Raw genomic sequence first — 12,216 nt, 5'->3', positions numbered from 1 at the left:
CCCTGTGAGGTATGCAGGGCAGGTGTATAATCTCATTTTATAGATTGATGAAAATTATTAAGTAAACTGAGTCCTAGAGTGGTAAGATACTTCTTAAGGATCACTGCTTTTAAGTGCAGAGTTTGAACTAGAACCCTGATTCTTGTCTCCTTAAGAAGTAGTCTGTCCAATATAGTACCCTGATGGGGTTTCCATGCATCCCTTAATTACAGTACCATACACCGTGACCATTTGTCCATAATGTGACCACAGGGTGCATTATACCTCTAGGAGTGCAGAGTGGCCAGCCTGACTAAAAAGACATTGATTGGGACCTTGCCAGAGGTGAAGAACTATAAGCTAGTATGCATTTTGAGTCTTCCCCTTTTTCTATTGAATGCATCCACCACATATTCAAATACACTTGTATAAAAATGATGGACTACATAAACAATCTTGAAAAAGAAGAACAAAGTTGGAAGACACACCAATTTCAGAACGTACCACAAAGCTACAATAATCAAAACAGTGTGATACTGGCACACAAATAGTCATATTGACCAATGGAATAGGATAGAGAGCCTAGAAATAAACGCTCACATATAGTCAGTCTTCAACAGGGGTGCCAAGACAATTTAATGGGGAAAGGATCATCTTTCAACAAATGCTGCTGGGAAAACTGGATATCCACATGCAAAAGAATGAATTTGAAATTTATACCATATACAAAAATTAACTTGGAATGGACCAAAGACCTAAATTTAAGAACTAAAACCATGAAACTCTTAGAAGAAAATACAGGGGAAAATCTTTGTGACCTTGGATTTGACAATGGTTTCTTGAGTATGACACCAAAAGCATAAGCAACAAAAGAAAAAGTAAATAAATTGGACTTCATCAAAATTAAGAACTTCTGTGCATCAAATGACACTGTAAAGAGAATGAAAATATAACTTACAGAATGGGAGAAATTTTTGCAAATCATATATCTGATACAGGATTAATGTCCAGAATATATAAAAAGTTACAACTCAACAAAAACCCCAATTCAAAAATGGATGAAATAATTGAATAGATATTTCACCAAAGCATAGATACGAATGGCCAATAAACACATGAAAAGATGATCAACATCATTAGTCATTATGGAAATGCAAATCAAAACCACAGTGAGACACCATACCCATTAGGATGGCTATTATAAAAATAAAAAATGGGCTGGCCCCGTGGCCGAGTGGTTAAGTTCCGCTCCACTGCAGGCGGCCCAGTGTTTCGTTGGTTCGAATCCTGGGGTGCAGACATGGCACTGCTCATCAAACCACGCTGAGGTGGCATCCCACATGCCACAACTAGAAGGACCCACAATGAAGAATATACAACTATGTACTGGGGGGCTTTGGGGAGATAATGGAAAAAAATAAAATCTTTAAAAAAAAATAAAAAAACAAAAAAATAAACAGAAAATAACAAGTGTTAGGTTGTGGAGAAATTAGAACCCTTGTGCAACCACTGTGGAAAACAGCATGGCAGTTCCTCAAAGTGTTAAACATAGAATTACCATACGACCCAGCTATTCTCCTCCTGGGTATATACCTAAAAGAATTGAAAACAAGGACTCCAACAGATTCTTGTACACCAATGTTCACAGTAACATTATTCATAATAGCTGAAAGGTGGGAACAACTCAAATGTCCATTGATTGATAAATGGATAAAACGTGGTTTATCCATACAGCGGTATATTATTTAGCCAGAAAGAGAAATGGAGATCTGATACATGCTTCCAGCATGGATGAACTTTGAAAACATTATGCTGACTGAAAGAAGCCGGACACGAAACGACAAGTATTGTATGATTCCACCCATATGAGGTACCTACAATAGGCAAATTCATAGAAACAAACTAAAACAGAAGTTACCAGGGGCTGGGAGGAGGGGGAATAGGGAGTTATCGCTTAGTGGGTACAGGGTTTCTGTTTGGGTTGATGAAAAAGTTTTGGAAACAGATAGTTGCACAATATTGTGAATGTACTTAGTGCCATTGAATTGTACATTTAAAAATAGTTAAAATAGTAAATTTTTATGGTGCATGTATTTTACCACTATAAAAAAATTGGAAGGGGCCAGCCTGGTGGCGCAGCAGTTAAGTTCTAATGTTCCACTTTGGCGACCCGGGGTTCACTGGTTCAGATCCCGGGGGCGGACATGGCACCGCTTGTCCAGCCATGCTGTGGCAGGCATCCCACGTATAAAGTAGAAGAAGATGGGCATGGATGTTAGCTCAGGGCCAGTCTTCCTTAGCAAAAAGAGGAGGATTGGCGGCAGATGTTAGCTCAGGGCTGATCTTCCTGGAAAAAAAAAATTGGAACATAAAACAAAACACTATGAACTAGTTGGTTTACAGACAGAGAGAAACAGAAACAATTTCTCAGAAAATTATCAAAAAGCCAGTTGGAAAGAGGGGGACAGGACTTGAGTGGCTCAAACCAAGAGGAGTGAGTTGGAGACAGCTTCACGGAGAGGCTGTGGAATAAGAAGAGAGAAAAGAGCAAAAGAATATTGAGTACTCCTTATTTACCAGACTCCGTGAGAAAGCTTTAATACGCTTTTTTCATTTCATCCCCGTGGCAATCCTGTGTGGTAGGTACTGTTACTAACCTAATGTTTCGTGTAAGGAAACTGAATCTTAGCTTAATAACTCGCTCAAGAACTTACCCAATGAGTAGAAGAGCCAGAATTTAAAACCCAGCCCGTCACCTCCAAAACTCATACTCTTATTTTGTCGATCTCAACTTTTCTGGTTAAGAACTGGAAGAGCATCCCCTCACAGTCTTGTTGTGAGGGTTAAAAAGCATTTTTTGAACTGGAAAATTCTGAATGTACCTAAGGTGTTTGTATTATTCTTTGACTGCTCTGTCCTCTCTGCTCCTACGGGAGGCGGTTTTAAAGCACTCTGGACTATAGTGGGTTGTTCACTAAGGATTGTTCTCATGCTCCTCCACCGTTTGTGAGTTTCTCAGTAACAAAGACTCTATTTTATTCATTGTTTTTGGCAGGATTTAAAAAGGTATGTGACACAATGTTTTTTGAGTGAAGGTGCTGCTTGAGCAGAATTTTGAGATGAAAAGCCTGGCAGAAAGGATGGGCAAGGATTCCTGTAATAACCGCATTTAAAGGACAGGCAGCTTCCCCACTGGAGTGGAGGGCCAGGGGCTGTTGTGTTGTATTAAGGGAGAAAAGAGAGTTTAGGGAGGGAAAACAACCAGTGAGAAGTTTTGATTTAAGCAGCCTTTGGGACTCACTGTGGCATTCTGGGAAAGAGATGGATCTTTGGAGGAGATAGGTGACATCACTGTGTAAAGGATCCTATAGACTAGAAAGAAATGAAAATCAGCAGCAAGATAAGCACTCTCACCTTGAGCAATGGTTGTCAGAATGGAAGGCAGGATAAAGAGGAGTAGATAGGATGAATGTCCACTGTCACCTCCGAGTGAATGACTCCGAAAGCTTCCTGCATCCCTACCATACCAAACGGTATCATCGCCCTCACTGCCCTCACCATCGTCAACATTATCATCACCATTAACTACGAGCTCTCAACCATCATCCACATTATCATCACCATTAACCACAAGCCCTTACCATCCTTGACGTTATCATCATTAACCACAGCAATAACAGCCACAACGGATGTCAGAGCCTGTTAGGTGCAAGCCGCTAGCCAGGGCTATAAATAAAAGTTTAGGCCTCTGATTTCAAAGTGTCCAGAGAAGCCTCCAGTCCCTCCTGCCCTTCCCTAGCCTGTCCTCTGATTCCAGACCCTCCTTTCGTAAATACCACTTTAATCATGTGTTCAGTATTGCGAAAAGAAACTCCTTAGCATTTAGGCCTTCCAAATTGGAATCGTAATATATTTAATAAATAATTTTATTTCTTTTTAGAATAGACATTACATTCACATGGCTCAAAATTCACATCTGTATATGGAGAAAAGTCTTCCTCCCTACCTGTCTTTCCAGTTCCCTCATTCATTTCCTGGGTACCCTTCCAGAGGATTTTCCGGAAGCTTTCCAAATGTGCCTTTTTAAAAAGTAAAAAGACATTGTTTTTCTAGAGAAGTTTTAGGTTTACAGTAAAATTGAGAGGAAGGTACGGAGCTTTCCCATATGCCCCCTGCCAGCTCAGAGGCACGGCTTCCCCTATTATCAACATCACTCACCAGAATGGTACATTTTTTACCAAGGATGACCCTACAGTGATACATCATAATCACCCAAAGTCCATAGTTTACATTCGGGTTCACTCTTGGTGTACATTCTATGAGTTGGACAGATGTATGATGACATGTATCCATCATTATAGTATCATATAGAGTATTTTCACTGCCTAAAAATCCTCTGTGCTCCACCTATTCATCCCTCCCCTCAAACCTGGCTGCCACCGATCTTTTTACGGCCTCCGTAGTTCTGCCTGTTCCACGTGTCATATAGTTGGAATCATGCAGTATGCAGCCTTTCAGATTGGCTTCTTTCACTTAGTAATATGCATATGAGGTTCTTCCGTGTCTTTTCATGGCTTGGTAGCTCATTTACTTTTAGTGCTAAATAAATTCCATTGCCTGGATGTACCACAGTTTATTTATCCATTCACCTACCAAAGGACATCTTGGTTGGTTCCAGATTTTGGCAATTATAAATAAAGCTGCTATAAACATCCATCTGCAGGTTTTTGTTTGGACATGTTTTCCACTCCTTTAGGTACATACCAAGGATCATAATTGCTGGATTGTAATGGTAACGGTGTGTTTAGTTTTGTGAGAAACTGCCAAACTGTCTTCCAAAGTGGCTGTACCATTTTGCATCCCCACCAGCAATGAATGACAGCTCCTGTTGCTCCACATCCTCACCAGCTTTAGGTGTTGACAGTGTTCTGCAGTTTGACCATTCTAATAGGTGTGGAGTGGTATCTCATTGTTATTTTAACTTGCTAAACATGCCTTTTTAATGTTCCCCACACCACTGGCACAGTGTTCTCAGGGGACCGTCCCGAGTCCCCCATACGCCTTTGCTCTTCTTCCTGTCTGTAACGCCCTCCTCCTGCCACTCCAAATCCGTTAAGTCAAGAAACATCAAAGATTTCTCCAGGAAATTTTGTGATTTAGTGACTAATAAAAAGGAGAGAGAGGAAAGGAACTAGCTTCTATATTTCGGGCCCAGGAAGTCAGGAGGAGACACCAAAATGTTTTTGTTATTTTTAAGCAGTGGAAGTGAACTTTCACACATTTAAAAACAAAACAAAGCACAGAAAGTCCAATACTTTTCTTGTGAGAGATTCTATACAATTATAAGACTTTAAATCACACTCTAACACCGTTAAGTGTCTGTCTAGAAAGAGTAATTCCGGTTTGACTTATCTAAATTTGGTGAATCTCATTTTCCTTGAGAGGAGCAGTTATCAAAATGATCTGATTTATAATAAGATTAAGAACATTCTGACACCCGGAGAAGGAGGATTGCTATGTGCAAAAGAGCTATCCAGTGTAGGTGGGGGAGGGGCATGGGCCCCCCGGGGAGAGCTATCTTCCTTCCCAGCTCCCCCTCAGGTTACCCCTGATCAAATGTTCACAGAGGTTGCAAGAAACACCTGATGTTAAGATGCCTGTCATTCACCCCACTGACAGCCTCTAAAGAGCCTGAGACCAGTCAGATAAGACACCTTGGTGGATAATATTCTTGTCCTGAAAACCAAAAAGCACTAAGTGGAGTGAAAACTAACTGTCAGATATAACTTGCTAGCTTGAAAGACCATATGGATGGCATTATATGAAGATTACATTCTAGTTCAAGGATTCCCCGAAATATCAATTTTTTTGTATTTTTAATTTATACTTCCCTACTTCATTCTATAATGGAATCGAGATAATTTACAAGAATTTTGACGTTATGCTAATGGAAATTTAAAAAACAAAAGGTTTAAAGCTAGGAGAGCATATAGATTTATAGGTCACAGAGTAAGTGTATGGTTATTAAAAGTGGACTGCAAATATTTTTTTTGAGCTGCTTAAAAAGAGAAACGTGATGGGTTAAAACTTCATATTCCATCGAAACAATAACAACTCAGTTTCTTAGGAAAAAGAAACCTTTTCTTGTTATTTAGGTCTATAAGACATTTGTATGGGTTTTCATATGTGGGCATCAAGTGACACAGGGACATCTTTAACAACATTCCTCAATAAACACAATAGTAGGTTCTATCTGTATTTTCTTCTACCATTCTTCCATGTAAACCAAAGGTATAACAGTATACACAATTCAGAAAGGTCATGTGAAGGAAGACAATAGATTTCCTATGCAACTCTGTGATAATCCAGGGAATCAAAGTGAGCTATCTAAAGACCTGGAGTAACTACGTCCTTCAAGATGGATTCCTTGCATATTTTCTTCAGTTGGACTTTTGATCAAAGTTGAGCAGGAGCCTGATGGATGTGGTAATTAACTAGATGGAGGCAATCCTTTCCCAATGTCTACATATATCAAATCACCAGGATGGATATTTTAAATATCTTACCATTTTATATGTCAATTATGCCTCAATAAAGCTGAAATTTTTCAAAAAGCTGAGCAGGAGAGAATTCAATACCTAAAATTTTGCCTGGCCTGACATTCAGATATTCTCTGTAGTTGTATAAGAGAAGATCTGTAGACTTTCAAAATCAATCAAGGATGGGATCCGGGATGACAACCTTTATAAAAACTAAGGGCCCAGCATCATGAGTATAGTTTTGATTGCATCTTCCAGAAAGCACAAACCAAACTAGCTTAAAGATCTAGATAATTCATTTTAATATTTCTTATTTCCTAAAAATTTATTTAAAGCTATAAATTTCCTTCTAAGTATTGCATAAGTGAATCTCATAGATTTTGGCATATAGTGTTTCCATTATCACTTGAAATCCTTATATTTAGTAATATCTTCAGTTTCTAAACATATGGGACTTAAAAAAGCTATCTTTTGGTTGCTGACTGCTAAATTTATTGTATCATAGGAAGATAATTTAGTTTGCAGAGCAATCCTTCAGAATTATTTGGACTGTCATTTGACCTAACGCATGAAGTATTTTTGTAAATTTTTCATTTGTTCTTGAAAAGAAAGTGTATTCTCTGTTGGATGTAGAGTTTTATATAATGGCTTGAGCTTATTAAATACATTGTTCAGATCTTAGATATAGGAGCTGTGTGAAACTTCAGATGCCACCTCAAGGAGAAGGCCATGGATGAGGAAATTCTGAATTGATTAAAAACCAAACTCACTTTTCTGGAATTGACTAAGATTACGTTATCAACCACCAGGGGTGTATCAGTTATCCATGGCTGCATAACAAATCAACCTAAAAGTTAATGGCTCAAAAAACCATCATTCATTTGCTCACAGTTTCTATGGGAAGGCAATGCTGTGTCAGGGCTCAGCTGGAGTGGCTCTTCTGTCATGCTTGCCTGGGGTTGCTCATGCAGCTGCAGTTATCCGGGGATTGCCGAGGGCTGGACCACCCAAGATGGCCTCACTCACACGTCTGGTGCCTCAGGTGGGATGGCTGGGCCTCTTTCTCCACAAGTCTTTCATCCTGGTTTTCTTTGCACAATGATGGAAGCTTTCCAAGAGGATAAAAGCAGAAGCTGGGGTGCCTCTTAAGGCCAGGCTCAGAAGTCACGTGGCATTTCTACTGCATTCTGTTGGTCAAAGCAAGTCACAGGCCCAGTCCAGCTTCAAGGGGTGGGCAAATAGATTTCACTTCTTGATGTGAGGAGCTACAAAGAATTTGGAGCCATTTTACATCCATCGCAAAGGGAAATGCAAGTTCAGAATAGAGATTGAGTTGGGTTATAGAAAAGGGACGAAGTTCTATATATTGTATTCTTGAGTACATAGTTCGAATATGTACCTGCTCCATGTGGTTGCAAGGGGGCTGTTGTGAACAAAGTTTTCACATTTTTGTGAGAAATGTTCCAGAAAGACTGAGAACTTCCAGAGAGGGTGTCTGACTGACTCTCTCCCATGAGTTATATTTTGGCTGCTTCAACGTCCTGGTGGATGCCCAAGTAAGAAACCCATTTTCAGAGCCCCATAAATTTAGGCCCTGCTTTGTATGAGGGGACAAATAAAGAGTATGACTTTTGAGTAGCCTAGGGCCATACTTTATCTAAGGCCTAAAAATCGGTAAGACTTTTGTGAAATTCTCTCTTCTTTATGTGAAGTTCACAGTACATGGTTCATTTCAGCATGATAAGGCTGAACTTAACTGCAAGCGCAGTCCTGGTGACTGCAAAGTTCATGTTCAGAAATGAAGCCAGTTTGGAGAAAAATTTTGAATGTCATTAGTTTAAATACCACATCCAGAATGAAATGGGGCTGGTGTTTGTAACGTCCTCTGAAGAATCAATGCCTAAGAGTTTGGAGTTTACACACTCAGTTCTTGTGATCTCACCAGGAAAGTAAAAGTCTATGCTCCTAGGAATGGAAGCAGGGGAATTCATTTGAAAAATGCTCTTTTGGCTCCTTTCCTTTCTTGGAGTTGCCTTGTTTTCTGCCCGAACAAATCAGATGAGCCTTGTCCTTCCCAGGATTCTCTGGGGACTGAGATCTTGTTTATGGGTTGGTTTTGGATCCCATAATCTGCTGCTGGCTTCCTTTCTGCCAACTGAGTTGGATAAATGTGAACCTGCAAGGTGTGGTACGCAAAGGAAGCAATCATCTGATAGTACACCATTTTATTTCATCCTGACTCGTAACTGACACATTTATAGTACCATTTGTAGAAATGAAAAGTTCAATATCCTTGCTGGGCCCCCTGGAATGTTCCATCCTATTCCTTTACTAGCTACTTTTGAATGATGAAACACACCATTCATTTAGCTTTGGGATCCACTTGAATACTCTCACCAGGACTCAGATTTCTGTTCTTCTTTCAAGGCACAGTATATGTTTGTCATCCTCTGTGCACCCTGGCGAGTGTGCTGACTGTGATGTTATTCTCAGAGTGCAAACAGTGTTTTCTGCCTGACCATGGCTTGTGCCCTGTCTCCCACTGGGGCCTGGTCAGGCAAGCTGTGTGTATAGTTCTTGAGAAGGCTGATTGTTGTGAAAACCTTTGCCACATAAACAGAAACAAGGCATTGGCTCTTTCAGATGTGATTGCCAACAACTTTTCTCTTATAACCTCTGGAACACAATTGCATCAGCTCAGACATGTGACTGGGAAGAAACATTAGCTCGTATACCATCTGGTTAAGAATGAGGGGTACTTCCCAGCTTTGTGGATGGCAAAATGTCAAAATGCCCCGGCACATCTGCCTTGGTTCCCCACTTCCTAAAAGATTCACAAGCTGACTAGTTCCGACCCAGTCTCATAAAGGTGGGTTTGCCCTGAAAGAAGCTGGAGTGATCTTTACTTCAGGTGGCATGCCCTTTGGAGCCCCCTCTGGGCGTTTGTGTTTCTGGAACTAATCTAAAGAGTAAGCGTTGCTTTAGGACATACCTAATTTAGCTAAATTCATTCATCCATTCATTCATATTTACGAACAGATACTATCCTTGGGCCAGAGACACAAAGATAGATAAGATTCTGTTTCTACTCCTAAGACCTCATGCAACAGGGTGAGGATCTAAGAGAGGGGGGAAGAGAGAGACATAAATAGATGTTGATATTACAGAACCCCCTCCCCCACTTTTTTAAAATGTGAAATATGCTTTGTCCTGCTGTGGCAAGTAAAAGTTTAATGGATTCATTCCTTTAATGAGCAAACATTTGCTGAACGCCAGCTTTGTGCCAGGCCCTGTGTCTACAAGGGAGTCCACTTAAGGAGCAGCCTGAGGGTAATGTTGGGAAGATTGGAGAAGCGCCCTCACTCATTCTCCCTTTACCCCTCTCCGATTGCCCTTTCACTTCCTCTGGGGAAGGATGCCAACAGCATGAGATGTGGTGGTAGCAGTTCCTGATCCTTTTTGGGTCCAAAGGAGGACATGCCCTCGCAAGGGAACTTCAAAAGGAAGCAGATGCGCAATGTAAACATCCGCTTCACTCATGCCATTCATTCGTCTCTCCTTGCCTCTCTTTAGACACACATGCAGCTTCCTTCAAGGTGGTGAGATAGCATCTCAAGTTACTGGAAGAAGGGAGAAATAGGACAGCCAGAGTATGGTAACGTTGCCAACGACTGCTTGCATCTCTGGTGAGTCACCATCTTTAGTAAATGCAAGCCAAGACTCAAAGACGAATGGACGCTACTAAAGGTGGTAACAGATATGTTCCAGGTGATGGGAGGGGCTTATCTCCTTCCCCATCTGATATCCAGTGAAGACATCTGTACAAATATTTCCATAATGCCTTTAGTTTACCACTTTTTTTTCCCAGATACTTCAGTTCACTGAATCATATAAAAAAAAGGATAAATTCTTTGAGTAAATGTAGATATTTTTTCTAGGTACTAAGGAGCTGTTTGAAATCATTATGTGGAAAATGAGACTTGTGGAAATCTCAGATGTGGAAGAAGTTAAAAAGAGGTAAGTTTTATCTGTAATTTTATGGAAATATTTCCAAAATACATGAACGGGTTAAACAAACAATTTTACAAAATAAAGTACAGTAGGATGCCATTTGATTAAAAAAAAAAGAGGGGAGGTGAAAATGATCATAGGTAATACTTTATAGTGCTTACTATGTGCCATACATTGTTCTAAGAGCTGCATAGATGAAGTCATTTGATCCTCAAAACAACCCCACAAATTGGGTACTACTGTTATTTCCATATTACAGATTTGAAAACTGGGACATGGAGAAGCTGAGTGTCTTGCCTAAAGGCACACAGCTAGGATTCAAACCCAGGCAGTTTGTCTACAGATTCTGGAACTTAAGATTTGCAGTATTTCCACAGGTACAGCTTTATGAATGTAAATGCTTAGAAAAAAGGTCAGAAAGGTACACACTGAACTGAAAATCATGATTGTCTTTGGAAAGGAACCAGGAATTGAAGGTGGGGCAGGGTCAATTCAAATATTCCATTAGCTGCAATGTTTGATGGGTTTTTTTCCACCCAAAGAAAATGATTTCGTGTTACTTCTGTTAAATTTATTTATAAGTAATTTAAAAATATTTTTAAAAATAAATCTTAGTGTTAATGTGATTTTGAGTGAAATTACTAGGTTATGCTCTTTTCCTAAATTTCACATTGGCTTTGGCATCATGGAGAGTGGAAAGATTAATTGTGCTCATCTTTCCTCTTGGTCAGTTTGATGACTTCTGATGAAATCTTATTTCAGAAACTAGATACAAAGTTAATTTAGATTTTATCTGGAACAATGGGAGGCATATTGGTAAAAGAATTACATTTCATGGCTGAAATCTTTTTCATGGTTCAGCAACTGAAGCCCAGGTGGCCATATCAAATTAAGCATTAAGTCTTGAACCAAATCAAGAAAGGATTTGTCATTTAATTACAAAAATAAAGTAAAACTTTTGAAGTCTCATATACTAATAATTAGGAAATAGTAGTTATTACTCAGTGTTCTCCAGAGAAACAGACCAATAGATATAGATAGAGAGAGAGATATCTATATCTTTGAACATATTTATAGAGATTTAAACATAGATATATTGATCTAAATCTTTGGAGATTATATCATATATATTCATATATATATGTAGCTCCTGTATATACAGAGAGATCTCTCTCTCTATATATAGGCAGGTAGGTAGGTAGATAGGTAGGTAGGTAGATAGATAGATAGATAGATAATAAGAGAATAATTTATTTTAAGGAATTGGTGAGATGATTCTGAATTATTCCATGGCAGTTGAAATAAGGTTAACTAAAACAATGCACACAAATCTATAAAGCTAAACAGGAAACACACTGGTGAACTCTTGCTGTAATCCAGCATTTTCAATTTTGCTTCCAGATGGGGATAGTTAACTTACACACAATGTGCTTACTGTTCTACGGTGAAGGTGGTCAGTAACGAGGTGTTTTCAATTTAATGTAATCACTCAGTTCCATCTCTGTCACTTCATCTACAGATTAAGCAAGTTATGTAAATTATTTCAGGATAACCTCCCCCCGACGAGTCCAGATTCTAAGTAAATTATGAGTTGGGCATGTGAGAATATTAATAAATGTGGATCTATGACTCCTGGCATTATTGCTGAACCTCAATATTGCGTTGATGCTCTTTACTAAATGCATCA

The 12,216-nt window shown here is 39.4% G+C and overlaps 1 long non-coding RNA gene across 1 annotated transcript; it reads left to right on the top strand.

Moving 5' to 3' along the window:
- Positions 1–10,059: 10,059 nt before the first annotated feature.
- On the top strand, positions 10,060–11,192 carry LOC138922554 (uncharacterized). Its single transcript, XR_011435680.1, has 3 exons — positions 10,060–10,204; positions 10,457–10,535; positions 10,789–11,192. It is a non-coding gene; the product is annotated as an uncharacterized lncRNA (long non-coding RNA).
- The last annotated feature ends 1,024 nt before the right edge of the window (positions 11,193–12,216 follow it).

This window comes from Equus caballus, chromosome 2 (assembly GCF_041296265.1).
Source record: "Equus caballus isolate H_3958 breed thoroughbred chromosome 2, TB-T2T, whole genome shotgun sequence".
NCBI classification, from domain to species: domain Eukaryota; kingdom Metazoa; phylum Chordata; class Mammalia; order Perissodactyla; family Equidae; genus Equus; species Equus caballus.
The sequence above is the reverse complement of the archived record's forward strand: the minus strand, read 5'-3'. Positions and strand labels throughout refer to the sequence as shown.